The sequence below is a fragment of the Natator depressus genome, chromosome 13 (genome assembly GCF_965152275.1).
Source record: "Natator depressus isolate rNatDep1 chromosome 13, rNatDep2.hap1, whole genome shotgun sequence".
NCBI lineage: Eukaryota > Metazoa > Chordata > Testudines > Cheloniidae > Natator > Natator depressus.
Genome location: NC_134246.1, coordinates 37,067,383 through 37,082,694, shown reverse-complemented (window position 1 = coordinate 37,082,694; position 15,312 = coordinate 37,067,383). Strand labels below are relative to the sequence as shown.

At 59.0% G+C, this 15,312-nt stretch overlaps 1 pseudogene; it reads left to right on the top strand.

The window, feature by feature from the left end:
* The first annotated feature begins 4,646 nt into the window (after positions 1–4,646).
* Positions 4,647–13,548, top strand: LOC141997110 (mast cell protease 3-like; annotated as a pseudogene).
* The last annotated feature ends 1,764 nt before the right edge of the window (positions 13,549–15,312 follow it).

Below are 15,312 nucleotides of genomic sequence, written 5' to 3'. Positions count from 1 at the left end.
GGGGCCTCCCCCGCCCCCTGCGTGAAAGGGTGAACTGGCTCCCCTCCCTCGATCCGGGGGCCAATGAGGCAAAGGGGGAGGGGCCCCTCCTAGGGAATTTTGGGGTTGCAGAAGCGAGGGGGGGGGGATCTTCAGGACACTCGGCGAGGGGGAGGGGTTCTTCGCCAGTCTGGGGAAGGAAAGGAAAGGGTTAATGTCAAGCCTGACCCACAGCCTAAACCCCGCACAACCCATCCCAGCCCTGGGCTCCCCCCGTCCTGCGGTGCCCCTCACTCCCGACCCACAGCCCCGATAGTCCAGCCCCGCCCCGCCCTGGGACCCCCCCCCGCCCTGCCGGGGCCCCTCACTCCCGACCCGCAGCCCCCTGCCCCCCCACCCTGCCGGTGCCCCTCACTCCCGACCCGCAGCCCCCTGCTAGCCCAGCCCTGGCACCCCCCCGCCCTGCGGGGCCCCTCACTCCCGACCCGCAGCCCCGATAGCCCAGCCCCGCCGGTGCCTCTCCCTCCCGACCCGCAGCCCCTGCCAGCCCAGGGCTGCCCCCCCACCCTCACCTTTGCCCCACAATGTCTCTCTAAAGCCCTAGGAGACAGATATCCCCATTTTGGCTACACGCTCTATCTTTCCACCCCCCTGCACCCGTCTGTCTGTCTGTCTAAGGGGAAGGATGGCCAGTGGTTAGAAAGCAGTTCCCAGATTCCGCCCCCCCCCTCAGTTTCCCCACTTTCACAATGGGGATCGTGGACCCTTCTCTGTCTCTCCGAGAGGCTGCCCAGATGGGGGGGTTAAGCTTGGGGGGTGCATAGGGACAGCCCCCCCATTTAAAGAGACGTTCCCCCATAGATTACACCCCTGCTCCCCTATGGGGCACCCCGGCCCAGACCTCCTGCCCCCTCACCTGGCGGCTCCAGCTCGGGGAAGACCGAGATTGTCACTTCCCCGCCCTGGCCGCAGCAGCTGGGATCCCCTCCCACACCCCCCTCCCCCTCATCCCTCATCCCTCCGCCTTAACGCTTTCACGGCCGGGGCGGAGAGACCGGCATGGGGAAGGGAACCCAGGCGTCCGGGTCAGCTGGGGAAGAGACCGGCATGGGGAAGGGGACCCAGGCGTCCGGAAGGGAGCCCCCAGAACTCCCTCAGATGTCACGGGGAAGAAAGGAAGACCGGGAAGAGGACCCAGGAGTCCGGGTTTTCTGGGGAAGAAACCAAGAGGAGGAAGGGGACCCAGGAGTCCGGGAGGGGCCCCATCGCTCTCGGCTCCCAGCAGGAGTTGGACGCAGGTGTCCAGGAGGGAGCCTCCGTAAACCCCTCAGCTCTCAGAAGGAGGGGAAGCGAAGATGGGGAATTGGACCCAGGAGTCCGGGGTGGCAGTGCTCACTCCACCTTCGCTTGGGACGGCGAGCTGTGACCCAGGCTCCGTGGGGTTAACTGACTGGGGGAGGGGCGGAAATTATCTGCCCCTCCCCCCAACCGGCTGTTCCCTGCAGGACCAAGAGTCAGGTAAGGGGGGCTAGTCCCAGCGACCTCCCCAGCTTCGCGGGTGCCCCTCACTCCTGACCCGCAGCCCTCTGCTAGCCCAGCCCTGCCGGGAATATGCCTAGAATCACTCACAGAGAGAGAACCCCCTGCCCCCCAGTCACAGGTAAGGACACACAACACCCACACCCGCAGCTAGACCCACACACAGGTCACCTGCCCCACACAGCTCCGAGACGCACCCGTCCCCCCAACAGCCCATGACACTCACAGACCAAAGCTGGGTTCGTGTTCACCCAATGAAACTCCCTTCCCAGAGCCGGGGATACCTGGCAGCTGGTTTCCTAACTGGAGAGTGGGGGTCTAGTGCTTAGAGCAGGGGGGGCTGGGAGCCAGGACTCCTGGGTTCTAGCCCCAGCTCCTGGAAGGAGAGTGGGGTCTTGTGGTTAGAGCAGGGGAGCTGGCACCCAGGACTCCTGGGTTCTAACCCAGCTCCTGGAAGGAGAGTGGGGTCTTAGTGGTTAGTGCGGGGGGGGGGGGCACTGTCACACTGGGCCAGACCCTACTGCTTTAAGTGCCTCTGTTTCCCTTTATGGATGATGGGGATAAAAGGCCTCAGGGGAACCAGAAACCAAAATCTCATTAAAATAAATGGGAGCCGGGTGCCTAAACCCCTTGGGCCCCACAACCCCTCCAGCCCGAATGGGGCTGGGAGATTGGCCAAGGGGAAGAGTCACTGTAGGAAGAGAAGGTGCTGGGATGGGTCGTGTGGGCTAATGACCTACAGCCTGAACCCCCGGGGGGAACATCAGCCCCCTGCTAGCCCAGCCCTGGGCTCCCCCCAGCTCTGCCAATGCCCCTCACTCCCGACCCGCAGCCCCCCCTGCTCCAAGCCCAGCCCTGCCGACACCCCTCACTCCCGACCCGCAGCCAGATTCTCCCATCCTCCAGCAGGTTGGCCAAGGCCCAGCAGACTCATTTGTCTCTCTGTGGCTAGGAGTAGATTAGCCCATCAGCGCGATCCACTTAGGGGAGGCAGCCACTGGGCTATAATGGTTTCCTGGAAATTCACCGCCCCACCAGGCATCCTCTAATGGAGTCCAATTCCTGACACAGACTCGGCAAAGCACTTCTTCCCCATTTAACCCCCAGGGGGCATCTTTGTTCACCCAGGCCCTGACCCCTACATGGCCACAAGGCCATTGTACTGGGTAGACCAACTGGCTGGGTAACCTGGCCAGGAGTGGGGCCTAGTGCTCAGAGCAGGGGGTTTGGGCACCAGGACTCCGGGGTTCTCTCCCTGGCTCTGGGAGGGGAGTGGAGCCTAGTGCTCAGAGCAGGGGCGCTGGGTGCCAGGACTCCGGGGTTCTCTCCCTGGCTCTGGGGGGCGAGTAGGGTCTAGTGGATAGAGTGGGGGGGCTGGACGCCAGGCCTCCAGGGTTCTCTCCCTGGCTCTGGGCGGGGAGTGGGGCCTAGTGGTTAGAGTGGGGGGGCTGGGCGCCAGGCCTCCGGGGTTCTCTCCCTGGCTCTGCGCGGGGAGTGGGGCCTAGTGGTCAGAGCGGGGCAGTTGGAGGAAGGCCTGGGGGGGGGGAGGGGGGGGACTGAGAGGAAGCTGATTCAGAGCTGAAAAGCTGGTTGGTCTGGTTCCCCTTAGCTCAGCGCCCGGAGCAAACCCCCTCCCTTCTCACCCCATGGGCCCCACCTCCCCCCCGTTCCTCCCCTCCTAACTCTTCCCTGCATCCCCTCTTACAGTGGGATCGGGGTCCCCCATGGAGGCCATGTCCCCAGAACCCCCCTCCCCCGTGGCCCCTCCTGGCCCTCGCCTGCCACTCCCACTCTCTCACTGCTTCCACCCCTGCCCCCCGGGAATCGCAGCCAGTGTCTGCCAAGCCGCCGGGGCTGGCACTGTGCCCACTGGCAGGGGCTGTGGGTTGGGAGTGAGGGGCACCGGCAGGGCTGGGCTGGCAGGGGGCTGAGGGTTGGGAGTGAGGGACACCGGCAAAGCTGGGGGTGGGGAGGCAGGGCTGGGCTGGCAGGGGGCTGCGGGTTGGGAGTGAGGGTCCCACCCGGTCCCTGATTCCCCTGCCAGTTTCCCATACGTCACAGGAAGGGCCTGGCTGGCCGATAAGCGCCCACGCCCTGAGCTGGTGCAGACCCATGGCTCCAGATTTCCTTCCTGCTGCTGAGCCCTGCACCGGCTGCTCCCTGACCCCAGGGCCCCGCAGAGCAGGGCGGGCCCAGGCCGGGGAGAATCCCTCCAACCTCCTTCGGCTTTGCTCCTGTTCTCCCCCATCTCCATCGACGGGCTGTAATGCTGCCTGGTGGGGCAAGAGGGGATTTGCAGAGGTGCTGAGCCCCCTCCCCCAGCTCCGCTTCAGGGGTGCACGATACCCAGTGGTGCATGGCTGCGGGGGCACGGAGGGGTCCCAGATAGGTCTGTCCCCAGCTGTGCCTGGCCTCGGAGCGGGCAGCCCCATCTGGGCAGAGCCGTGGGGGGGCCGTGACCCAGCTGGGCCTGATCTTCCCCGCCCGCCCCCGAGACTGTGTGGTGGGGTTTCCAGAAATGGAGACGGCCGAGATCCCACCTGCCGGGTGGAAACATCACATCCCCCCACCCCCATCTCTGCTCCGATCCTGGCAACTGATTCAGCCCTAGCCCCACACCCCACCAGGCAAGTGCATGGAGCAGGGGGGCGAGGGGGGCTGTGCAAGGTGCATCAGGGCTCAGCTCCACCCCAGATGTGCACGGCTCCAGACTGGGCCAGTGTCCAGACGTGCCCCAGTCCCAGCTGCGGAGGGTGCCTGGCTGCAGGGGAACCTTCCTCCTGCTCTTTCACCTGGCCGGGAAGTGGGAGGGGGCGGGGGTGGTGTTGCTTTGCCGGACAGCAGGCCAGCGAGTCTGTGAGCCTGCGGCTTGTGAAGGTCCCAACAGGACACAGGAGCCCTCCCGGTGCAGAGAGACACTGAGACCGAGTTAACCACAGCCTGGGCCTCAAACTGGGCCCCTCCTCTGAGCGTCTGAGCCACTTCTCCCCACTCAGCAGGGCTGCAGGGCACTGCCCAGGGTGAGCGCAGCGCTGAGATGCCCATGGCCCCACCAGGATGGACCCAGCTGGTGTGGTGAGCGGGCCAAGTGCTAAGATGGCAGGTCCCCCACTCATGCCCTAGAGCGCATGGCCCTGAGGTTTCCTGCCTTGCATCCCCGCTGCACAGCCAGGCCTGGAACCCACCTTCCAGGCAGATGCCCCCCTCCCTCCCAGCTGGGCCCTGACAGTGCTGCTCCTACTCCTGCTCCGGGGGCTCAGGCTGGTGAGTAGGGGGGGCATCAGTGCTCCAAATGTGCCCAACCCCAGGGGCCCTGATCTTGGTCAGGGGTGGGTTTCACCAGCTGGCTGGATCAAGGGCCCGAACTAACTCCTTCTCTTGGGGGATCTGCCAGGGGAGATCATCGGGGGACAGGAAACCTGGCCTCACACCAGACCCTACATGGCCATCGTGAGCATAGAGGTAAGGCGAAATTGGGTTCCTGATCTGGGAGGATGTGTTGGTGACGGCAGCTCATTGTAACTGCAACCTGGAGTAAGAAATGCAAGAGCCCCTGCCCCGGAGCCAGCCAGTTCCCCACCCTGGGGCCAGGCCAAGGCTGGCGCCCCCTGCAGGGGAAAGACCCTGGTGGACTGGCTTCTGTACTGAGCCTGAGTGCAAGGCAGCATCTACACCCACCTACTTGAGCGAGCTTAACAACCTGTGACGCAGTGGGAGATTTTCTTAGTCTTTTGCAGGAACACAGTGTGTGCCTCAGTTTCCCCATGTGCTGCGTGTGTAACGAGGGGGTTGGAGAGGGGGGTTTGTTGTTGCAGAGGACTGGGGTGACCTCACCTAGCAGTCGACCCTGGACAACGGCCAGGAGATGAGGTACCCCAGCAACTGGTGACCAGGAGGCCCAGCCCAGCTTGGAAGTCAGCCGGTCCTGGACAGTGGGAGGACAGTGGGTGGAGGAGAGAGGACCCCAGTGACCAGAGTAGCCGGTTCCAGCCAGTGACTTTGCTAATGCCTCATATGCAGCCTGTTGTAAAACGAGGCAAATATCTAGATGAGCCGATGTCCCCCCCGGAAGAGCTCTGCGTACCCCCAACGGCATGTGAACCCCTAGTTGAGAACACTAATATAGGCAGGAAGGAGGGGGCAGCTGGACTGGGGAGAGAGAGAGCAGCCAGAGCCCATCTGGATGCGGGGGAGAGCTAGATGAACTGGGCTGAGGGTTGCTAGGCCTGAGGGCCCGGAGAGTTTCCTGTGCTGGGTTCAGACTTTCACTAAACCTCCTGTTTTCTGCTGGCTGAGAGTCACTCCAGTCTCGAGATCAGGGTGGCATTATTCCCCCTGGGCGTGGAGTCCCTGCGGGGGCCAGGGTGTGTGGACTCTCTGAGGGGGCCCATGGCGAGAGACAGGCGTGCTAAGGCTCAGAGGTCCGGCCCCAGGAGGCGGTGGGGCCAAAGGGCCTAACCCCAGCAAGAGAGAGTGCACCCTTCATGGAAGGCTGTCACGCCAAAGGAGGGTTACTCCCAGGAGCTGTGCGGAGCTGGGAAGCATGAATCCTGTGAGTCTAGGACAACTTGGCAGCAGAAGATGGTTGGTGGATGCACCTTGTAGACAGTTGGCTGCGAGAGGAGGGGCTTGCAGTGAGTGGCTGCCAGCGATAAAACAAGGGAATTAAAGGAACCAGCAAGGAAATGGCCTATAACCAGTTCCCTAACAGGCACCTTGCACCCCTGTGCAGGGAGAGAAGGCTGAGCCGCATTGGGGGGCTCACTCAGGGGCAGCTGATTACCCGGCTGCTGGAGAGTGACCAGTCCGAGGAGCAAGATCCAGATCCCAGCAGGGCACCTGGACAGACTGGGAGTAGTAGGGGAGCCACTGGACCCGGTTCCCCAGCCAGGAGGCCGACTTCCCAAGCTGAGTCCCCTCTGCCTGCCCCCCCGGTGGAGGTGAAGAGATGGGAACTGGAGCTAAGAGTGATGGAGCTGGAGCAATGGAGGCTAGCAGACCGCCTGGAGCAGCGATAACACGAACTGGAGTTGGAGGAGAGGTGCAATCCGTCCCATCCTCCAGATCATTAATGAAGATGTTGAACAAAACCGGGCACAGGACCCAGCCCTGGGGCACCCTGCTTGATACCAGCTGCCAACTAAACGTCACAGATGACACTAAGCTGGGGGGAGAGGTAGATATGCTGGAGGGTAGGGATAGGGTCCAGAGCGACCTAGACAAATTGGAGGATTGGGTCAAAAGAAATCTGATGAGGTTCAACAAGGACAAGTGCAGAGTCCTGCACTTAGGACGGAAGAATCCCATGCACCGCTACAGACTAGGGACCGAATGGCTAAGCGGCAGTTCTGCAGAAAAGGACCTGGGGATTACGGTGGACGAGAAGCTGGATATGAGTCAGCAGCGTGCCCTTATGCCAAGAAGGCCAACGGCATATTGAGCTGCATTAGTAGGGGCATTGCCAGCAAATCGAGGGACGTGATTATTCCCCTCTATTCAGCACTGGTGAGGCCACACCTGGAGTACTGTGTCCAGTTTTGGTCCCTCCACTACAGAAGGGATGTGTACAAATTGGAGAGAGCCCAGCGGAGGGCAACAAAAATGATTAGGGGTCTGGAACACATGACTTATGAGGAGAGGCTGAGGGAACTGGGATTGTTTAGTCTGCGGAAGAGAAGAATGAGGGGGGATTTGATAGCTGCTTTCAACTATCTGAAAGGGGGTTACAAAGAGGATGGATCTAGACTGTTCTCAGTGGTAGCTGATGACCGAACAAGGAGTAATGGTCTCAAGTTGCAGTGGGGGGAGGTCTAGGTGGGATATTAGGAAACACTATTTCACTAGGAGGGTAGTGAAGCACTGGGATGGGTTACTGAGGGAGGTGGTGGAATCTCCTTCCTTCAAGGTTTTTAAGGTCAGGCTTGACAAAGCCCTGTCTGGGATGATTTAGTTGGGGACTGGTCCTGCTTTGAGCAGGGGTTGGACTAGATGACCTCCTGAGGTCTCTTCCACCCCTGATATTCTATGATGGAGGGGAGTTCAGCCAAATGGGCGGTGCAGAGGCTGGGGACTATGAATGTTCAAACAGGCTTTTCCGCTTAAGTTTGAATGGACTCCTGAGGCAGATAGGAAAAGATCCCGGGGTGTACGAGAAGCCCCCAGGCATCACGTACAAAGAGGTCACCACCCGGCTGGGGGAAATATCTCTGCAAGGGGGGACTAGCAAGCCCCATGCAGGGGGTGCCCATGAATGCCAGAACAGGCAGACCACCTCCATGGGGCCTGAGATGTAATTACTGCGGTGCCATACCCAAAGACACAGGGAATCTTCACCCAGGAGACCCCTCAAAGGGTTAACGTGGCCAGGGGAAGACAGCCTGTAAGGCAGGCCAGAGAGGGAGCTGTGTGTTTATCCCCTGGGAGAAGCAGGGCCTGGTGGCAGGCTGGCCGGGGAGGGGAGGCATGCCAGATGGGCGTCCACCCCAAGCCCAGCAGATATGTCTTCTTGTGCTCTCCTGGGTGCAGGCCCCTCTGATCCCCAGTGGGAGCGGAAGGTGGGAGTCAACGGGGAGACAGTCATGGGGTGGAGAGATTCTGGGAGCAAGAGACCCTTGTTGGTGTGGGGCAACCCCACTGGCTGCTGAGGGGCCGTGTAACTTGGGGGAAGACTCCCAAATATAAAGCCATTCACCCTGCCTTTGGCTCAGATCCCTGTGCAGACACAGACAGGATCGGGGAGGTCTCCGCTGGCAGGAGGAGCGCAGGGAGGAGCCCGATGGGGCAATTGCCACCTCATCCCCCCCCAGAAGTAGATGGGAGGGAAGTCCAGGGGCACTGGGATATGGGCCCTGAGGTGGTGATGGCATGGCCGAAGTGGTGGGCCCGGACCAGGGAGTGCCCAGTGCAAACCTAACCCTGACGGGGGTGCTCGGATACCCCGGATTAAAGTGCCTGTAGTGAGGATACAGCTAAGATGGGGGTCCCGAAGAGGTTGGGTGCCCGATCAGCGGAGGTGCTGATGGGGGATGGGTTGGAGAACTGGACCGGACGGCATCCCCTCAGTGGCACCAGCGATCTACCCTACAGGGGATGTAACACCTCCAACGGGGGGAGTGAGTTAGCAGAGACAGGGCTTAACAGGGCTCAGACCAAGGCCCTGTCCCAAGGGGGGGAGACTAAGGCACAGCCAAGAGGGCTGAGCCCCGAACCCAGCAGCTGAATTCCAGACCGAGCAGCAGAAGGATCCCTCCTGGAAGAAGCTGAGGGCCCTTGTGGGCCACAGTGTTGCAAGATCCTGGGGAAGGATTGCAGGGAAAGATCCATGTGAGAGAAGGGACCCAGTATCAGGAAAGGGCTCCCTGAGGGAAAATTGAACCTTGTGGTTTTAGAGGGCAGCTGGTGGTTCCCCAGAAGTCCCGAGGGTGGCCAGATGTCCTGCTTTTATAGGGACAGTCCCAATATTTGGGGCTTTTCCTTATATAGGCACCTAGTACCCCTCACCCCTTGTCCCAATTTTTCACACTTGCTATCTGGTCACCCTAGAGGGGTCAAGCACACCAGGCGAGGTCTTCTGCAGAACTTTTACTGTCCCAGGAATTCACCGGGGTCCACCCTTTTGAGTTGTTGTGTGGAAGGAGGGTGAGGGGACTGCTGAGGAAGGAGTACTGCAGAAAGGGATCTGGGGATCATAGTGGACCACAAGCTAAATATGAGTCAACAGTGTAACACTGTTGTTAAAAAGGCAAACATCATTCTGGGATGTACTAGAAGGAGTAGCCAGTGGTAGCATGGCTGAGTGGTCTAAGGCACTGGATTTAGGTTCCAGTCTCTCTGGGGGTATGGGTTTGAATCCTACTGCTGCCAGAAGAAGTTTTGCGGGGGAGGGATAGCTCAGTGGTTTGAGCATTGGCCTGCTAAACCCAGGGTTGTGAGTTCAACCCTGGAGGGGGCCATTTGGGATCTGGGGCAAAAATTGGGGATTAGTCCTGCCTTGAGCAGGAGGTTGGACTAGATGACCTCCTGAGGTCCCTTCCAAGCCTGATATTCTATGATTCTATGAGTGTTGTAAGCAAGACACGAGAAGTAATTCTGCTCTACTACGCGCTGATATGGCTTCAGCTGGAGTATTGTGTCCAGTTCTGGGCACCTTATTTCAGGAAAGATGTGGACAAACTGGAGAAAGTCCAGAGAAGAGCAACAAAAATGATGAAAGGTCTAGAAAACATGGCCTATGAGGGAAGGTTGAAAAAATTGGGTTTGTTTAGTCTGGAGAAGACAAGACTGAGAGGGGCCATGATAACAGTTTTCAAGTACATCAAAGACTGTTACAAGGAGGAGGGAGAAGAATTGTTCTTCTTAACCTTTGAGGACAAGACAAGAAGCAATGGGCTTAAATTTCAGCCAGGGAGGTTTAGGTTGGACATTAGTAAAAACTTCCTAACTGTCAGGGTGGTTAAGCACTGGAATAAATTGCTTAGGGAGGTTGTGGAATCTCCATCATTGGAGGTTTTTAAGAGCAGGTGAGACAAATACCTGTCGGGGATGGTCTAGATAATACTCAGTCCTGCCATGAGTGCAGGGGACTGGACTAGATGACCTCTCGAGGTCCTTTCCAGTCCTACAGTTCTATGACCCCCGGACTCGACGAGAGACGAATGGAAGGGGAAGATGAATGGAAACCGGTGGTGGAGGACGTTCTGGGGAAAGCTCACTGAACTCCTGGGTTTGGCCAGGAAGAACCTAGCCAGGGCCCAGGAAAAGCCAAAGAGCTGGTACAACAGCCTGCTGGCTCCTATGGCACTGGGGAGCAGGAGAGGGGATCTTGGCTCAGTGCCAAGGGTGCCTGGGAGGGGCCCTGTGAAATCATCAGCCAGCGCAAGGGGGTGAGTCGTGTGCTGGAGCCGCCCGATCGGGCGAGTGCACCAGGTCATGCTTTGACAGGGAGACGTTGGTGCGGCCATGTGCGTGGGCAGGGGAAGGAGAAGGGGAAAGTGAACCTCTGCCCTAAGCCAGGACCTGGCCTCCTGCTGGAATCAACCCCCCTCTCTGACCAGCTAACCCCTGTCCGCAGGCAGAGATCAGAGGGGCTGTGTTCGTCCCCACAGCCAGGTGCCAGCCAGCCAGCCTGGGCTCACTAATCGCGCTGTCCATGGGGGGAGGGGAGATGTTCCCCATTCACAGTCACCGGGAAAACAGCCCAGGACCCAGAGAGAGAGAGGTCAGAGACATGCTGGCTTTAGGGGCAATCCAGCCATCCACCAGCCCTGGGCCTCACCCCTGGTGCTGGTCCCCCAGAAAGACTGGTCGATCTGACTCTGTGTGGACTATCGGAAGCTCAGTGCCGTCACCACGTTTGATGCCTACCCCATGCCTAGGACTGACGAGATCCTAGACAAGTTGGGGCGGGGGGCATGACCTCGCTATCATGGATCTCACCAAGGGCTACTGGCAGGTGCCTTTGGACCTGGATGCCGGGTTAGAATCTGCTCTCATCACCCCTATAGGCTCTTTGGATTCCTGGTCCTACCTGTCGGCCTCAGTGGGGCACCTGACACCTTCCAGCGCCTGGTGGATCAATTACTAAGGGGGATGGAGGACTTTGCTCTAGCGTATATTGATGATATCTGTGTCTTCAGTCTGACCTGAAAAGATCATGTGACCAGGTGAGGAGGGGGCTGGGACACCTCCAGGATGCAGGACGGATGATAGAAGCCGGAAATAGTAAGGTGGTGATGGCAGAGGTGCCGTACATGGGCCGCAAGGTGGGAAGTGGCCGTCTAAAGCCAGAGCTGGCCAAGGTGGAGGTGAGAAGAGAGTGGCCCATTCCTCACACAAGGAACAGGCGCTGATGGGGTGGCAGGGCCCCACTTCAGCTCCCATCATAGAGCTCTGTAAGGAGGTCGAGCCAGACAAGGAAGTCTGGACCAAGCAGTGCCAGAGGGCGCTCTGTGTGGTAAAGGAGGCACTAATGCTTGGGCTGGTGCAGGTAAACCCAGACTTGGACATGCCTTCAGGGTATCCAGCGAGGCCTCAGATGCAGGGCAGGGCTGCACCAAGTGAAAGGGGCTAATTCCAAGCCCTGAGATGGAGTCTGATCCTCCAGGGTTATGACATGGAAGTGCTCCATGTTGATGGGAGTTCAAATGTTACAGGCAATGCCTTGTACTGGAGAGGGTTACCTGAATTTCCCCAGGTCACAGGCTGGAGTGACCCCGCTCAGTTCAGACTTGAAGGGGGGACTGTGACGAAGTGGGGAATTTTCTTAGTGTTTTGCATGAACACTGTGTGTGCCTCAGTTTCCCTGTGTTCTGTGTGTTTAATGAGGTGGGAGAAGGGGGGGCGTTGTTGTGGCACACCAAGGGTGACCTTGCCTAGCAGTCGAGACCCCAGACAATGGCCTGGAGATGGGGTACCTCAGCAACTGGTGACCGGGAGGCCCAGCCCAGCTTGGAAGGCAGCCGGTTCTGGCCAGTGGAAGGACAAAAGGCTGAAGAGAGAGGACCCCAATGACCTGAGCAGCCGGTTCCAGCCTGTGGAGGAACAAAGGCCTAACCCCTGTGAGAGAGTGAAACCTTCATGGAAGGCTGTCCCTCTAAAGGGGATTTCCTCCCAGGGACCGTGCGGAGCCGAGGAGCGTGAGTCCGTGACACGACTCATGACTGAATCCATTGGCGAGTCTGCAGCACCTGCATCCCCCTTGTGTTTCACAGCACCATCACCGTGCTGCGGGGCCCCCACAACATTGCAATAGATGAACTGGGGAGGCAGAAGATCTGGGTATGTCGCTGAGTCCCCCACCCAGAATACAATGATGAGACATTTCAAAATGACCTCACACTGCTGCAGGTACCGCCCCCATCCCATCACCCCGCCCCCTGTGACCTCACACTGCTGCAGGTACCTCCCCCCTCCCATCACCCCGCCCCCTGTGACCTCACACTGCTGCAGGTACCGCCCCCCTCCCATCACCCCGCCCCCTGTGACCTCACACTGCTGCAGGTACCTCCCCCCTCCCATCACCCCATCCCAGTGAGCACGAGGCATCACAGTGTTGCACAGTTGTCATGGGGATGCCCCATCTAGTCCCATCTGGCCCCATCCCCTTGGGGCAGATCCATCCCCCAAGAGGAGTTTGATTTCCCTTCTCTCTCTCCCCTATCAAAGCTGAGGCACAAGGCCGAGCTGACACAGGTTGTGGGCACCATCCCCCTGCCCCAGCGAAGGCGAGGAGGGGGCTGTGTGCTGCATGGCCTGCTGGGGCTGACTAGTACCGAGGCAAATGCCCGGACCTCCACCACCCTGCAGGAGGTGAAACTGAAGGTAATGGGGAAGGGTGTGTGTCTGTCTCGGTCGTATCCGCCCTATGCCCCATCCAGGATGCTGTGCATGGGGGCCCCCAGGAGAGGAAGGCATCATTCTGGGTGAGTGTGGGACAGGGGCATATGGTGCCCGGGACAAGGTGCTGCTTGAACAGGAGACCGACAGGGCTGGGCAGAATGGGGAGAGCAAGGATTCATGGTAAGCCAGGCAGATCCTGGGAACCAGGAACCAGAACTGACTAGATCCTAGGACCCAAGGATGAAGGTTAGAAATGAGGGACTGGAACTGGCCAGATCCTAGAAATCAGGGATAGGGGCCAGCTGAGTCCCTGGACTGTGGGGTGGGAGCCCTGGGCACATCCCGAGTGTGACTTGACCGTGAGTCCCCAGGAAGTGGGGTACAGAGGTGTATTTCAGGAACGTGAATACAGAAAGCAGCCTTCCCTTTGCTTGGACATGTGTAACCCCACACTTGCTGTTTGCATCTCAGGGCTACTCCAGAGCCCCCCTGGTCCATGATGGGAAGGCCCAGGACATTGTCTCCCATGGCAGCGCTGATGGGTCAGCACCCAGGGTGTTCACCAGAGTCTCCAAATATGTGTGCTTGGTCAAGAAAACTCTGCAAAAGCTGAGGCCTTAGAGGGGAGTATCCATCTCCTCTAGCGTGATTGGGTATTGCAGAGGGATGGCTGACTGGCTGGCTTTTGGTATTGTGGATGGATGGATGGAGGGATGGACATTGCAGAAGGGTGGAGGGGTGGAGGGGTGGACATTGCAGAAGGGTGGAGGGGTGGACATTGCAGAAGGGTGGAGGGGTGGAGGGATGGAGGATGGACATTGCAGAAGGGTGGAGGGATGGACATTGCAGAAGGGTGGACGGAGAGATGGATGGACATTGAAGAAGTGTGGATGGAGGGATGGATGTGGCAGATAAGAAGACAGACAGCTGGATATTGCAGACGAAAGACGGACAGAGAGCTACTGATTTTCCAGAGAAATGAACAAACAGCAAGTTGAGCCTGCTGTGAGATCTCCCGCCCCCCCGGTCAAAACTGTCCTTGTCCCATCACCTGTCTGCCCCGCCGTGTTTGCTGGTTCATTCCATGCCCTGCTTTGTATGACCTCACAGAAAGTTACACAATTAATGTGTCACCTTCCCAGGCATGGAATGAACTTGCCAAGCCTTGAAACTGGGAGCTGTTGCTGTGGCGACCAGGCTGAACCAAGTGAGAGAGGATGGGTGGGCTTGTGCATAAGGCACTGGCAATGGGGCACAGTACCCCTGTGTTCCAGCCCCAGCTCTGTCACTTGGCCTGGGCTTTGCAAAGAGGTTGAAGCGTTAGATGCCTAAATCCCATTGGATTGAGTGAAGTGCCCAAATCCCTTGGGTGTCTGTGAAAATCCAGCTTCCACTGGGCTTGTTTCCCCATCAGTACAATGGGGATAAGACTCTACTGTGCGTTTGTCTCGGCTATGAATTGTGTGAGCTCTTGGGGCTAGGGACTGGCTCTCACAAAGTGACTGCCGCATCAGCACAATGGGGCCCTGATCTCGGTCGGGGCTGGGCAGTGCCCAGCTCCAATCTTAGTTAGGGCCTGTAGGTGCTCTGTGTTGAAAATATGGCTAATAAAAATAACCATAACCTCCACTAGGTGGCTCTGGTGCCCTGGAAGTGACAGAACCAGAGATCGAAATGAAACAGGAAAATTAACGTTGAAAATATCAACTGTACAGGGCTCCTGGGTTCTATCCCAGCTTGGGGAGGGAAGTGGGGTCTAGTGGTTAGAGCAGGGGAGGCTGGGAGCCAGGATTCCTGTGTTTTCTTCTCAGTACGGGACAACATTTTTCTCTTGATTGTCAATGGCTTTTCCTTATGTCCAGGATGCTGGTCTGCGCTGCTGGGTCAAACCAAGATCCCTCTGAACTCTGTGAGATTCCTCTGTGTAGCTGAGAGTGAAAGGAGATTGAGAAGTATCACAGCCAAGTTGGAGTGCCCTAAACAATGGTGGCTGGGAGCCAGGACTCCTGGGTTCTATCCCAGATCTGGGAGGGGAATTCGGTCTAGTAGGTTAGAGGAGGGGGGCTGGGAGCCAGGACTCCTGGGTTATATTCCAGATCTGGGAGGGGAGCAGGGTCTAGTGCCGGCGTGGCCAACCTGAGCCTAAGAAGGGGCCAGAATTTACCAATGTACATTGCCAAAGTGCCACAGTAATACGTCAGCAGCCCCCCATCAGCTCCCCGGTGCCGGCAGCTCTGCCGATCAGCACCTCCCCCTCCCTCCCCGCACCTCCTGATCAGCTGTTTCCTGGCGTGCAGGAGGCTGTGGGGCGAGGGGGAGGAGCAAGGGCACGACAGGCTCAGGGGAGGGGGCGGGAAGGGGTGGAGTGGGGGCGGGGCCTGTGGCAGAGCCAGGGGTTGAGCAGTGAGCACCCCCCGACAAGCTGGGAAGTTGGCTCCTGTAGCTCCAGCCCCGGAG